We start from the raw sequence: 13,779 nt of genomic DNA on the forward strand, positions 1-13,779 counted from the left end.
GTGGCACTGGGCAGGGAGACTTATATTCTGTACTGGTATCCTCTATAGGGCATTTGTGGCACTGGGCAGTGATTTATATTCTGTACTGGCATCCTCTATAGGGCATCTGTGTCACTGGGCAGTGACTTATATTCTATACTGGTATCCTCTATAGGGCTTTGTGGCACTGGGCAGTGACTTATATTCTGTACTGGCATCCTCTATAGGGCATCTGTGTCACTGGTCAGTTACTTATATTCTATACTGGTATCCTCTATAGGGCATCTGTGTCACTGGTCAGTGACTTATATTCGATACTGGTATCCTCTATAGGGCTTTGTGGCACTGGGCAGTGACTTATATTCTGTACTGGCATCCTCTATAGGGCATCTGTGTCACTGGTCAGTTACTTATATTCTATACTGGTATCCTCTATAGGGCATCTGTGTCACTGGTCAGTGACTTATATTCTATGCTGGTATCCTCTATAGGGCATTTGTGGCACTGGGCAGTGACTTATATTCTATACTAGTATCCTCTATAGGGCATCTGTGTCACTGGTCAGTGACTTATATTCTATACTGGTATCCTCTATAGGGCATTTGTGGCACTGGGCAGTAAGACTTATATTCTGTACTGGTTTCCTCTGTAGGGCATCTGTGTCACTGGTCAGTGACTTATATTCTATACTGGTATCCTCTATAGGGCTTTGTGGCACTGGGCAGTGACTTATATTCTGTACTGGCATCCTCTATAGGGCATCTGTGTCACTGGTCAGTTACTTATATTCTATACTGGTATCCTCTATAGGGCATCTGTGTCACTGGTCAGTGACTTATATTCTATACTGGTATCCTCTATAGGGCATTTGTGGCACTGGTTAGTAAGACTTATATTCTGTACTGGTATCCTCTATAGGGCATCTGTGGCACTGGGCAGTAAGACTTATATTCTGTACTGGTATCCTCTATAGGGCATCTGTGGCACTGGGCAGTGACTTATATTCTGTACTGGCATCCTCTATAGGGCATCTGTGTCACTGGGCAGTGACTTATATTCTGTACTGGTATCCTCTATAGGGCATCTGTGTCACTGGCCAGTGACTTATATTCTATACTGGTATCCTCTATAGGGCTTTGTGGCACTGGGCAGTGACTTATATTCTGTACTGGCATCCTCTATAGGGCATCTGTGTCACTGGTCAGTTACTTATATTCTATACTGGTATCCTCTATAGGGCATCTGTGTCACTGGTCAGTGACTTATATTCTATGCTGGTATCCTCTATAGGGCATTTGTGGCACTGGGCAGTGACTTATATTCTATACTAGTATCCTCTATAGGGCATCTGTGTCACTGGTCAGTTACTTATATTCTATACTGGTATCCTCTATAGGGCATCTGTGTCACTGGTCAGTGACTTATATTCTATACTGGTATCCTCTATAGGGCATTTGTGGCACTGGGCAGTAAGACTTATATTCTGTACTGGTTTCCTCTGTAGGGCATCTGTGTCACTGGTCAGTGACTTATATTCTATACTGGTATCCTCTATAGGGCTTTGTGGCACTGGGCAGTGACTTATATTCTGTACTGGCATCCTCTATAGGGCATCTGTGTCACTGGTCAGTTACTTATATTCTATACTGGTATCCTCTATAGGGCATCTGTGTCACTGGTCAGTGACTTATATTCTATACTGGTATCCTCTATAGGGCATTTGTGGCACTGGTTAGTAAGACTTATATTCTGTACTGGTATCCTCTATAGGGCATTTGTGGCACTGGTTAGTAAGACTTATATTCTATACTGGTATCCTCTATAGGGCATTTGTGGCACTGGTTAGTAAGACTTATATTCTGTACTGGTATCCTCTATAGGGCATCTGTGGCACTGGGCAGTAAGACTTATATTCTGTACTGGTATCCTCTATAGGGCATCTGTGGCACTGGGCAGTGACTTATATTCTGTACTGGCATCCTCTATAGGGCATCTGTGTCACTGGGCAGTGACTTATATTCTGTACTGGTATCCTCTATAGGGCATCTGTGTCACTGGCCAGTGACTTATATTCTATACTGGTATCCTCTATAGGGCATCTGTGTCACTGGGCAGTGACTTATATTCTGTACTGGCATCCTCTATAGGGCATCTGTGTCACTGGGCAGTGACTTATATTCTGTACTGGTATCCTCTATAGGGCATCTGTGTCACTGGGCAGTGACATATCCTCTACTGGCAGCCTTCTGTACAGCTACATTCTTGCTGTGGCCGACAGAAGACGCGTTTAGAGAGTGTGAGGGAAGATCAGTCCCTACATCAGGAAAGTATTCGGTGCCCCCTCTCCTCCCCCATCTGTCATTGTCTCCCAGTGCTGGCTGTCAGGGGCTTTCACACCAACATGTAGCGGAGTGAAGGGAGCAGATGGACTGACGTGAGCACTGGGGCGGGGAGGTGCAGCTGCAGGCGTGCCGTGCCTCCACTGGTGCTGTGCAGGCTCTGTCCACTTCTGTGCTGGTGCTGAACTCTGCCCCTGCCTGCTGCAGCTCCTGCCCCGGATCTCTGCCTCCTCCATCGCCTCCATCCTCTGTGGATCTTATCCTCTGTGCTCTGGATATCGCTGCTTGCACTTGTGCTGGAGGTTTTCTGCCTATTACAGAAGTCTTGGGATTTCTTGTCTGTGTTTCTGGATTTCTTGGAATTACTCTAAAGCCCTGAACATTCAGAAGATTCCTCCCAGCGCAGGTAAAGTCTGCTTGCCTTGTGTCTGCTCATTTCTTCCCAGTATCTGCAGGCATAGACATGCTAGGAAGTGATTGACATGCTGGCAGAGCCATGGTGGTTAATGGCATAGATGGTGAGGCTGGCAGTGCCCTGTGCCCACCAGGGTATGGCTCCAGGAGGCTTCACACTTATTCTTCTTTGTGTTGTAACATCTGCAAAGTTCTGGAAAAGTTTCAGTTCAAACAGTAAATATTGAACAGAATGAATATGGATTAGAATGAGGCTGGTGGAGATGAGAGCAGACCTGGTGCTTACTCTTTGGAGTTGCATCGATTGTGTGTTTTGATCTGAGAACAGATAATGCATTAGATTTACTTGCAGTCCTATGTAAAAAAAAAAAACACCAAAGAAACAGATATATAACATTTAATGTCATCATGTATTGCTCTAACTGAAAAATCTCAGATCTGCTACATGAATAATTCCATCCTGCTAAAATCCTGTTTGTATTAGGAGATATAGACAATCTGGATGAATGGAGAAGCAAGGATACACAGAAATGAGTTTACATAATGGAGATATTAACTATTATATACTGTATGTACTGTACCTTTAAAAAATGTCATTAAGTGACATAGTATGTATGAGGGTATGGACAATGTGACTGATCATATTGAATAAAGACTTGTATGTTTGGATATTTATTCACATGAGGATTTCTGACATCTTTTTATACAATCTTTTTATACAATCACTCACATGTCATGTACAAGTATACTAAAGTCCATCATCCTCTGGTCTACAAATAGGGAATCCCTCCCTTACAAAAAAAGAGTCTGATCCCCCTCCCTCCAGAAACAGTGCCCCCCTTGTCTACAGGCTGGATCTGGTATTACAGCTTTTCTCCAAGTGAATGGGAAAGTCCTGATACCAGACAGTCCATTGATAAGAGAGGGACTTATTAAGGGGAAAAGCAGATATTTTCATTCTAACCCCTATATTATTCTATAGCACAATATTATTAGACATTGCACATCAGCTGAGATGACTATATTGTATATGATGTTTGAAGAGCTCTTACTTACTACATATTGTCAAGAAAGGCAGATCCCAGTAGATAGAAGATCAGGGTGGTCACATACATAAATAATGCTTCAAAATGTCCAGATTCCCAAATGTTACCATTACTTATGGCAGAACTGTGATTGACTAATGGCCGTTGCCTAGAATACGTGATGAATCGTGGTGGTAGATAAGGGAATGGTTGATTATGTCAGGTTGTCAGACACCAGAGCTGCTGAAATGATATCTGTCGCCCTGTTCAATGGAGACCTGGGAGTAGCTGTTGTATAACTGATCCGTTAGCATTGGGCTTGGGTGGAAGATTTGCACTAATCCCATTGATCTAGCAGAATACCATGCAACAGACATGACAAACTCATTTGTAAAGTGAATTACAAGTGACGCCTGGCAATGACAATCTCAGCTTCACTTCTGACTTTATGTATCACTGTTCTTCTAAAAAGCAATGCAGGAACAAACAAATATCCATGTAACAAGTGCAGCCCAGCGAGTGTATAGCAGTACATGGCGCATGTTGGAGATGACACTCATGGCCATGAGCGTGATGGAGGGAATCACTCATATACAAGTGTTGTTCTGTTATCTATAGACACATTTGCAGGTGACAAAGCACTTAAACTACTAATAATTGAATAGATTTGCCAGGGATTGGCAGCTATAACTATCACCATTGTGCGAAGCGAAATGAATGTCACGCGGAAATGACAGCTAGTCTATATTTTAGAGAGTTGGCTTTTATTTTACTGCCTCCCCGCACAATTCACCTGCCTTCTGTTCTCTATTAAATCATGTTCCATTGTGTTTGAAGTAACAATATCCTCATTCAGTCTTGTACTCTGCCTTTCACATACTTAATATGGATCTAAGGTAACGCGTGTAAGGCGATATATATCACATATAAGACATGATAGTCTACTGTAGGGTTTTCCTCGCCACTTGAAGACTTACATCACTGAGTTTTGAGTGCGGGTTTGTAAAGCGCACGAATACTATAGAATAGATAGTCATCTAATTCTAAGGTATGGGATGTGATTAGAAGACATTGTAATATATAGAGTATGTGCTGTTCAGCTTCGAGGATACAAGCACTTAATATTAGAGCTAATAGCAACCGCTGTTCACATAAGAGACAAATAAAAAGGCAGATGGCAAGAAGAAGAGATCAGATGTTTGCATAAATGTGCTGAGAAGAGAGGTCACACCGCATGGGGCAAAAGTCAAGGGAAGGAAGCATAAAAGACGCATTGAAACCTGTGGCTAGAAATCATCAATCCATTCTCTACTTCCCTCACATTCATACTGCAGTTTATTATTGTGCTGGCAGGATCATAATGCACAGTATTGTGTATCTGGAGAATATATAAGGACCTTGTGGGGTATGAGACGCAACCGGTGTAATTACAGGATAAGTACCTCCAGGGATAACAGCTTAGAGGAGCAGGTGTCCGGTGCTGTCCCAATGGCCTGGTTCCTGCACCGAGAGCCACATAAGCTGCTCATAAACCTTGTGATGGTGCCTGCGCCAAGTTACTTTCTGTACACCATCCATTAGAAGTGGAATAATGTCTGTTTTTTTAGTCACGTTTCCCTGTGCAAATAAAACTTGTTGGGTTGTGTCCTCTTTTAACGAGTAACTCGCAAAGTATTATGCTCATAAAGAGCTCCAGAGTTTTCATAGTTGCAGCTCATTAATTTTAAGTTGTTGGAAACAGATAACTTCACGATCCTATATATCATAATGTAGACTCATGGTTTATTCCAACATCTTTCTTCAGGGGTGATCCAGTTCACAAACAGCCAGCTTCCTGATTTTGGAGGATCATACACCACACATTGTTTTTGGCAGGCCAGCAGTCTCAGTGTGTAGCTGGTCTGAACTGTGTGCTCCCTGATGGTCTAGGACAGTGGTCTCCAACCTTTCTGAACTTGAGAGCCACATTCAGCTCTGAGAGAGGGTCACAAGCCACATTTCGATCCCGCCCCTTACAGTAGTGACATCCTGAGCTTCCATTGCAAGTATAATGACAACCAAATTATTCTACAGAAATCATCCCACCGAGGCAGTATACCAAGATCTGAGGGTTCCTACCTCCATTTAGATCTGTTCTTCTGTCCTGGGCTACTCACAAATGTCACTATCTGGAGACCTGCTTTTCATAGATGTTTGCAATACCTTGTGCGAATGCTCTTATTTGGCAGACTGCCGCAAGCCACACATCATGAGCCCGTCGGCCACATGTGGCTCCCAAGTGACAGGATGCAAATCCATGGTTTAACATAAGGCAGCTTTGTCTATCTCTGCAGCATTGGAAGCGCAGGGTCTGTGACAACCTGCTATAACAAGTGCACTATCTGGTAAAAGACCTCATTAGAGCTCAGCAGCTGATGGTCCCTAATGGGTGCAAATGGCGCAGAACACTGACAACTGCTTTAGAAGGTCCTAGCAGCTCATGGATGGCGGGTGAGGGAAAGATGAGGTGTTAAGACCTTTCCTTGGGGCTGTTACCTAGAAAGGAAGATCTGTAGAAATGAATGTGCAGGAAATACATGGGTGGGATCTAGTGTTCCCAAAATCATAGTCTGGATAAGCGTCAAAGAGTCATATTTGGCTACCACCCTAACACAGCAATAGCCAGTCCCCTTGACAATAAGCTGTAAACAATAAAATATTAAATAGCACATAGCAGGAGATTGGAGCAGCTTGGAATTGCAAGTTAATTGCAAACTTGCCTCCTTTAACACCTACTTAGGCCTCCTTGATACATCCAATATGTGTTGCATCTGTTTTTTTTATGGATACCTAACATACAGATTAAAACCTATGGGGCAAGTCACATGTCCGTGTTTTTACACAGACTATGTGTCAGTGCAACACTCATGGAGCCATGTCCATATTTATCTGGCAGCACAAATGACAGGGGTCAATACAAGTCTATGGGTCTGTGAAAAACATGTACAGCACACGGATAGCATCTATGTGCCATCTCCATGCTGTACATATTTAACATTATATAGGAGAAGCTTCTTAATTTCATTCTTTCATTGGAAAAACACTAATGACTGATGGTAACAACGAACTCACAGATGAAACACTGATGAAACAATGATGACATGCTGATGACAAGCTGGTGACACGCTGGTGACATACTGATGACACACTGATGACATGCTGATGACACGCTGGTGAGACACTGGTGACACACTACTGACACACTGATTACACACTGATGACACACTGGTGAGACACTGATTACACACTGATGGCACACTGCTGAGACACTGATTACATACTGATTACACACTGATAACACACTGGTGACACTCAACTCGCTGGTGAGACACTAGTGACACACTGATGACACGCTGGTGAGACACTGGTGACACACTGATTACACACTAATGACACACTGATTGCACACTGGTGAGACACTGATTACACACTGGTGACACACTGATTACACACTGGTGACACGCTGATTACACACTAGTGACACACTGATTACACACTGATGACACACTGGTGACATACTAGTGACACACTGATGACACACTGATGACACGCTGGTGACACACTGATTACACACTAGTGACACACTGATTACACACTGATGACACACTGGTGACATACTAGTGACACACTGGTGACACACTGATGACACGCTGGTGTCGCGGGCGGGGAGGAGGGTGCCGGCACCTCGCTCACCCCTATGCTCGGGTCCGGCTGCTGCTGCTCAGTGGTGGCTCGAGCGGTGGGCCGGATCCCGGGGGTTCCCGAGCGGCGCTCCTCGCCCGTGAGTGAAAGGGGGTTGGGTTTCGGGATATAGTCTATTGTCCGTGACGCCACCCACGGTTGTGGTGATTTGTAGCACCACCGCTGCTCAATATGGGGATCCCGGGAGTGGTGATGCGGAGCAGCCAGGTGTTGTGTTGCCCCTCCGTGGGTAGGGGTTGGTGATCCTGGGACCCAGTGATGGTGTGGAAGGTGCAGGGCCTGGTGGGTGCAGGGACGCGGGGCAGCGCTGTGCCTTGCGGCACTGTGGTACTCACTCAGCCTGAGACGTTGACACAGTTTTACGGTAAACTACACGGCTGGAAAGACGGTTCCCACGGACGGCTGCACTTGCTCTCCCAGTAGGTAATGGTGATGTCCCTTTGACCTGCACCTAGTGTTTCTCTGTTGGTAGCGATGGGTTCCCACCGGTAACCCACTCCCCGGCTTGGATATGGGCCGGAGGAGCCCTACTTTGCCCACAGACGCTGGCCCTGAGGAACTGGTGCCCTGGCGGTGGCGATGTTCCTCCTTAATGGTTGGACTTTTGCCTTCAGTCGGGACTTGGTTGTTGGGGGATCGACGTCCCCTTCACTGACGGATTCGGCAAATTATGGCGACTCCAAGCCTTGCCGGGGTCCGAGAGGCCCCTGCCTTTGTGCTGACTGTCCTTCGTATACTGCTCCAGACCGCCGGGCCACTACCCGTCCACGGTCCTTCCAGGAACCTCCGAGCAGTCCCCCTCCAGACGATCACCACTGTTGCTGACCTTGCTGACACTGTCCTGCACTTAGCTGGACTAACTTCAGGTCTTTCTACGCTCACTTTTGCTCCTTTTCTTCTTTGCTCCACTACCACTTCACTTTCACTTAGCTCCTCTACCACTTCCTTCTACTTCACTCCCCTAAACTCATCTGCCTGGTTCCTCCCACCTCCAGGGCTGTGTACTCCTCGGTGGGCAGAGCCAACCGCCTGGCCCACCCCCTGGTGTGAACATCAGCCCCTGGAGGAAGGCAACAAGGATTTTAGTAGCCTTGGTGTTCCTAACTGGGATGTAGGGTGTGGTGGTGTGATGACCTGTGACCCCTGGCTTGCCCAGGGCGTCACACTGGTGACACACTGATTACACACTAGTGACACACTGATTACACACTGGTGACACACTGATTACACACTGATGACACACTGGTGACATACTAGTGACGCACTGGTGACACACTGATGACACGCTGGTGACACACTGATTACACACTGGTGACACACTGATGACACGCTGGTGACACACTAGTGACACACTGGTCCAAAACACTGATGACACCGATACTGTTACTTCAGATACGGACGTGTGAAGGGGGTCTTACTGACGACATATTTTATAACATGGGAACCTTTGAAAGGAATTATCAAGATTTTGTAATAATAATATTTGGAAAATGGACAACATAATTAAATAGCAAACTAAGTAATTATTACCCTGTAAATCCCTCACCACACCAGTGCCACCAGTCCGCTGGCCTCTGCTATCTTGGATAGCTGTTTATCGGTGATTATATTCTAAATACCTGCTGGTGACCACTGCAGCCAGTCCCTTGAAACTAGTGATTAGCTGCAGTGAGTACGTGCCTAGATTGAATGTGATCACTGCGGGACAGCACTGGTGGTGATAGAGCATTGGTGGATATACCGGGTGAGTATAAATTGTGTAGCTATTGTATCACATCAGCTGCTCACTGACCATTATTAAAATGTCTTTAATAAACCTTTAAAGTAATTTAAAATACAATATGAGAACAGTAAGGTGTAGCAGGATTTCTTTATGGCATTATAGTTGAGTAATTCCCATTCCCGTAGGTGCTATTTGCCATTTCTGTATACACTAATGACAGGAAGTATTATGAATATACGGTTCTGCTGTTAGAACAAGCACCAGAGCATTTGACCCTTTGCAGCCAAGGGCAAAAGCAAATCATTTATTCAATAAATTGCAAAGCCATGAGATGAAGCGAGGGAAAGCAACAGCAGAGTGGATAACTCTTTCTGTCTGAAACTGGTGCTTGAACTATAGCCCATACCAAGCACTTAACACTTTGGAGCCATGTTCAGACTTGGTGGACATGCCATGAATTTTCTGTGTGGCTTCCATACCCTAAATCCATGCCATTTAATGAAGGGCAAGTGGATGGAGTTCGGAAAATCTCATTGTCATGTAACAGACAAAATTTTAAGTGCAGTTGTAAGAGAATGTTACTGCACATGTTAATCTTTTCAATGCATAGAGTAAAATTTGTAAAATTTGTCAAAAATCCACTGCAAACAACACGTAACATCATTTACAGGCATATAGAAAAATCTGCAGCAATAATTAATAACCATGACTAAAATAATACTAGAGTGATCTTCACTTAGTTTCATCTTCACTTGAGCAGTGCCATAAACAGGGAGTAAACCCCACTGTTGTGTTCTTCTCCTGATGATTATCTAGAAACTTTGCCTTGTGTCCATATGTGAAATGGCAAATCTGGCTCTTCAAAATGATATCTGCCCTGTTAATCATTTGCTTATTAGTGATGAGCAAGCACTACTATGCTCGAATGCTCAGTACTTGAAACGAGCATTTTGATGCTTTCACGGGCTCGAAACGAGTACTGAGTGTAATGACATGGACTCTGTCAGTGCCTAGCATGGGTTAAGTTTCTTACAATTCAGCCAGCCATGATGATAGTTTGTTTTTAAACCTGGGATAAGCCCCTCAATTGTTTGTACAAGACTCATAGGAGTCTAGTGTTAAGGCCCAGTCACACACAACGACTTACCAGCGATCCCGAAAATGATGCGACCTGATAGGGATCGCTGGTAAGTTACTGGGAGGTCGCAGGTGAGATGTCACACAGTCAGATCTTACCAGCGATGCAGGAACAATACAGGTCTCAGTAGCGACCTGTATAACAATCTCAGCAGTCACTGTGACCCTGTCACACAGTGTCAAACACAGCGATGTGTCCTGCCCAGCAGGACATCGCCTTTGAAGAAAATGGCCTGGACCATTCTGCAATGACTAGAGATCTCACAGCAGGGGCCTGATCGCTGATAGGTGTCACACATAACAAGATCGCTAACGAGATTGCTACTGCGTCACGAAAACCGTGACTCAGCTGCGATCTCACTAGCGATCTCGTTATGTGTGACGGTATCTTTAAAGTTCTTGTTGACTCGTGTAATTGCCTTGGCCAGTGAAGGTCAGATACCCAAACAAATCAATTATGGGAACCTCCCATTGTATTACTATGTGTATTGCTAGATGCGATGAAACTTAGCTGTCTCTTCCTTGTCTCTGCCAGAGAACATTACTACAAGGGATCTTTTGTATACAGCTTGAAATCTAGCCAATAAGAGCCCAGCCTTATCCACCAATCATGAAGATCCCAATGATCTGAATGGAGAGCTCAGGTGTAAAAGAAGGAGGACTTTCCATTTCCCAGCTAGACTCTTGCTACATGATACCAATCTAGGTACGGTGGGTCCGGTTGGCAAGCCATAACCGAACCTGGATTATAATACTACATGGACTTCAGCATCGAATGCAAGGATCCGGCTGAGATATCAAGGACTACCTAAGGAAGGAATCCAGCTTGGGACAATCCAGTCACCTGACTACAGGCTTTGCGGTCCTCAGCCAGCTTCCTAAATCCGGCATTATTCCATTCTCGGTGGGTGCCTGCCGAAAGCGGGGTGCTGCTGGTTTGGAGTAAGTAGCCCTGGAAGCTCTGAGGCAAGGACATTCCAATCCCTGGTGAGTCAGTGGAAGGGTGAAAAACTCTTTACGGTTATATTCTATGGTTTCGCTGGTTATGTGCCATATGCCGTTACTTGTTTGGGGATCCAATAAAGTCTTAAAATTGTGATTCACTCATCATGTGTTGTCTGAGTAGTGTTCCGCCCACGATTAAGGAGGTCGGGCGTTCAGTTGGGATGAGCCCTGGGCCATGCTGTCTTTCTAAAGGCGTCCGGATCAGCGGACGAGAGCACCCACTGACCCCCGAGTCTCTACACTGAGTACAATAGAAGTCAATTTGGAATGCAAACATTTTTCCAGAAGATCTTAAAAAAAATGCTGGAGTTCCCCATAGGCTTCCATTATACTTGATACACAAGTCCGAGCAAGAAAATTCTCATTACCACTACCAAGCTCTCGAGCATGAAAGTGCTCACTCATCATTATTATAAAATGAAGCAATATGGACAGAAATCTGGCTTAACAATTCACACTGTTGCCTTCCAGCATAGTCCTATACAAGTGGAACCTTGGATTAAGAGTAACTTGTTTTGAGAGCGTTTGCAAGACAAGCAAAGCTTTTTAAAAATTTGTAACTTGGTTTAAGAGCAATACTTTGCAATTAGAGCAAATACTTACCGTGCACACTTCCGACTCCGTCCTTTCACCAATCTCTGACCCGCTCTGGTGGTAACTTTCTGTACATATGTACTGTATACAATATACCATTGTACAGTATATACTATATACTATGTCTGTCAATTTGCATTTGTGGATACAGTATTGTACTTTCTTTCTGCTATTCCTTGTACTGTAATCTAATTGCCTGTGCAGTATTCCTACCCCACCTTTGGCTTAGTTCTGCCCTTATTTTGGGGCGAATGGATTTGGGGTGTGTTTTTTGTGTATTCTACTACAATAAAGGTTGTCTTTTTTTCTCTCTATAGTGTAACTCCCGCACAACAATTCTATTGTAAGCTAACGTACAGTTTAATTTGTATTAGATGCTTTTTACTGCACTGTACAGTATTTTGTATCAGTGTGCTGTAATAATATTATATGAATACAGTACATTAGTTTGTATTACTGTAATAAGTTTGTATAAATACAGTAAATATTTTAGGGTTGTGGAACAAATTGTCTGCCTTTCAATTATTTGCTATGGGAAAATTTGCTTTGATATAAGAGTAACTTGGTTTAAGAGCACACTCCCAGCACGAATTATGCTCGAAATCCAAGGTTCCACTGTATTTATTAATCTTCCTAGCTTATATAGCGCCATTTTTTCCCCCAGCACTTTTCAGACATTATCATCACTGTCCCTTTCGGGGCTCATAGTGTAAATTGCCATGTCATTGAAGTGTGAGAAGGAACCTACACAAATACTGGTAGAAAGTACAAATTCCTTGTAGATGTTGTCTTTGGTGGAGTTTGAACCCAGGAGTCCAGAACTTTAAAGGGAACTTGTCTTGTCTCATGTGCCCTCCAATCCAGCAGCCCTGATATCAGGTATCACTAATCACTAAGGTTTTAAAAAAATGACTTATAATACTCACTTTCCTATGCTAATTAGGGCCTTGACTAGTTGAAGAGGCATTAGTTTCCCAGACTAGTTGGCCCTCTTTCCATGTTGTCACGCCCTTGTGTCCATGATAATATGATTACCATGAGCCGGGGTAACTACAGCTAATCAAAATCTTGCATGCTCATTTGGGCTGCATCAGTGTACTTCAGAACCAGGGTGCACGCTTTTCGGCTTCATTAGGCGCACTATGCATGACCGGAAGTTCAGAAGATGGCTCACATACATGTCCTCTGAACTTCAGGTCTTTCCAGGTAGCATGCACCCTGCTTTTGAGGTTCACTGATGTGTCTGAAATGTGAGACTTCCAGGAGCTGTTGGTGACAATGGCTGGTGGAAATCATGTTATCACCCCCAGAGGAGCGTAATAACATGGAAACAGGACCGACTAGTCTGGGGAACTAACTCCTCTGCAAGTAGTGAAGACCCTAATTAACATAGGGATAACGAGGTTTATAAGTTGTTCTTTTAAAAGCACATATTAGTGAATAGTGTTACACAGGGCTGGGTAGGAAGGGAATTTGGGTATACAGGTATGAATGTTCCTGGGGTAGAGAGCATAGGGTGCCCTTTAAAACATCAGTGCTAACCACTGAGCCACAGTGCTGCAAAGGGGAAAATGTACAGGGAGTTTAAATGGTCTTTGTTTGTGTAGGTCTTTTTTGGTTTCTATGTAATTGGCTGCAGTGGGCCTATTTAGGAGTCAGGGAAAATGTAATTGTAATCCCCTTCAATAGTCAATATGGATTTCAATAGTTACAAATCTCTGCACAGTGCTGCAGAATTATTGGCTCTTTATAAGCAAAATAAATATTTATATAGGGACAAGACACGGGAGCTGATTTCTTTATAGAAAGACTGCTGTCCTGA

At 44.2% G+C, this 13,779-nt stretch overlaps 1 protein-coding gene across 2 annotated transcripts in view; it reads left to right on the top strand.

Annotated features, from left to right (window-relative positions):
* Positions 1–2,268: 2,268 nt before the first annotated feature.
* Positions 2,269–13,779, top strand: part of FSTL5 (follistatin like 5) — a 1,179,512-nt gene continuing 1,168,001 nt past the window's right edge. For both annotated transcript variants that reach the window (XM_075347385.1, XM_075347392.1), the window contains exon 1: positions 2,269–2,724. The gene's annotated coding sequence lies outside the window, so the exon portion shown is untranslated. The remainder of the gene's footprint in view (positions 2,725–13,779) is intronic.

This window comes from Anomaloglossus baeobatrachus, chromosome 1, assembly GCF_048569485.1.
Source record: "Anomaloglossus baeobatrachus isolate aAnoBae1 chromosome 1, aAnoBae1.hap1, whole genome shotgun sequence".
Taxonomy (NCBI): domain Eukaryota; kingdom Metazoa; phylum Chordata; class Amphibia; order Anura; family Aromobatidae; genus Anomaloglossus; species Anomaloglossus baeobatrachus.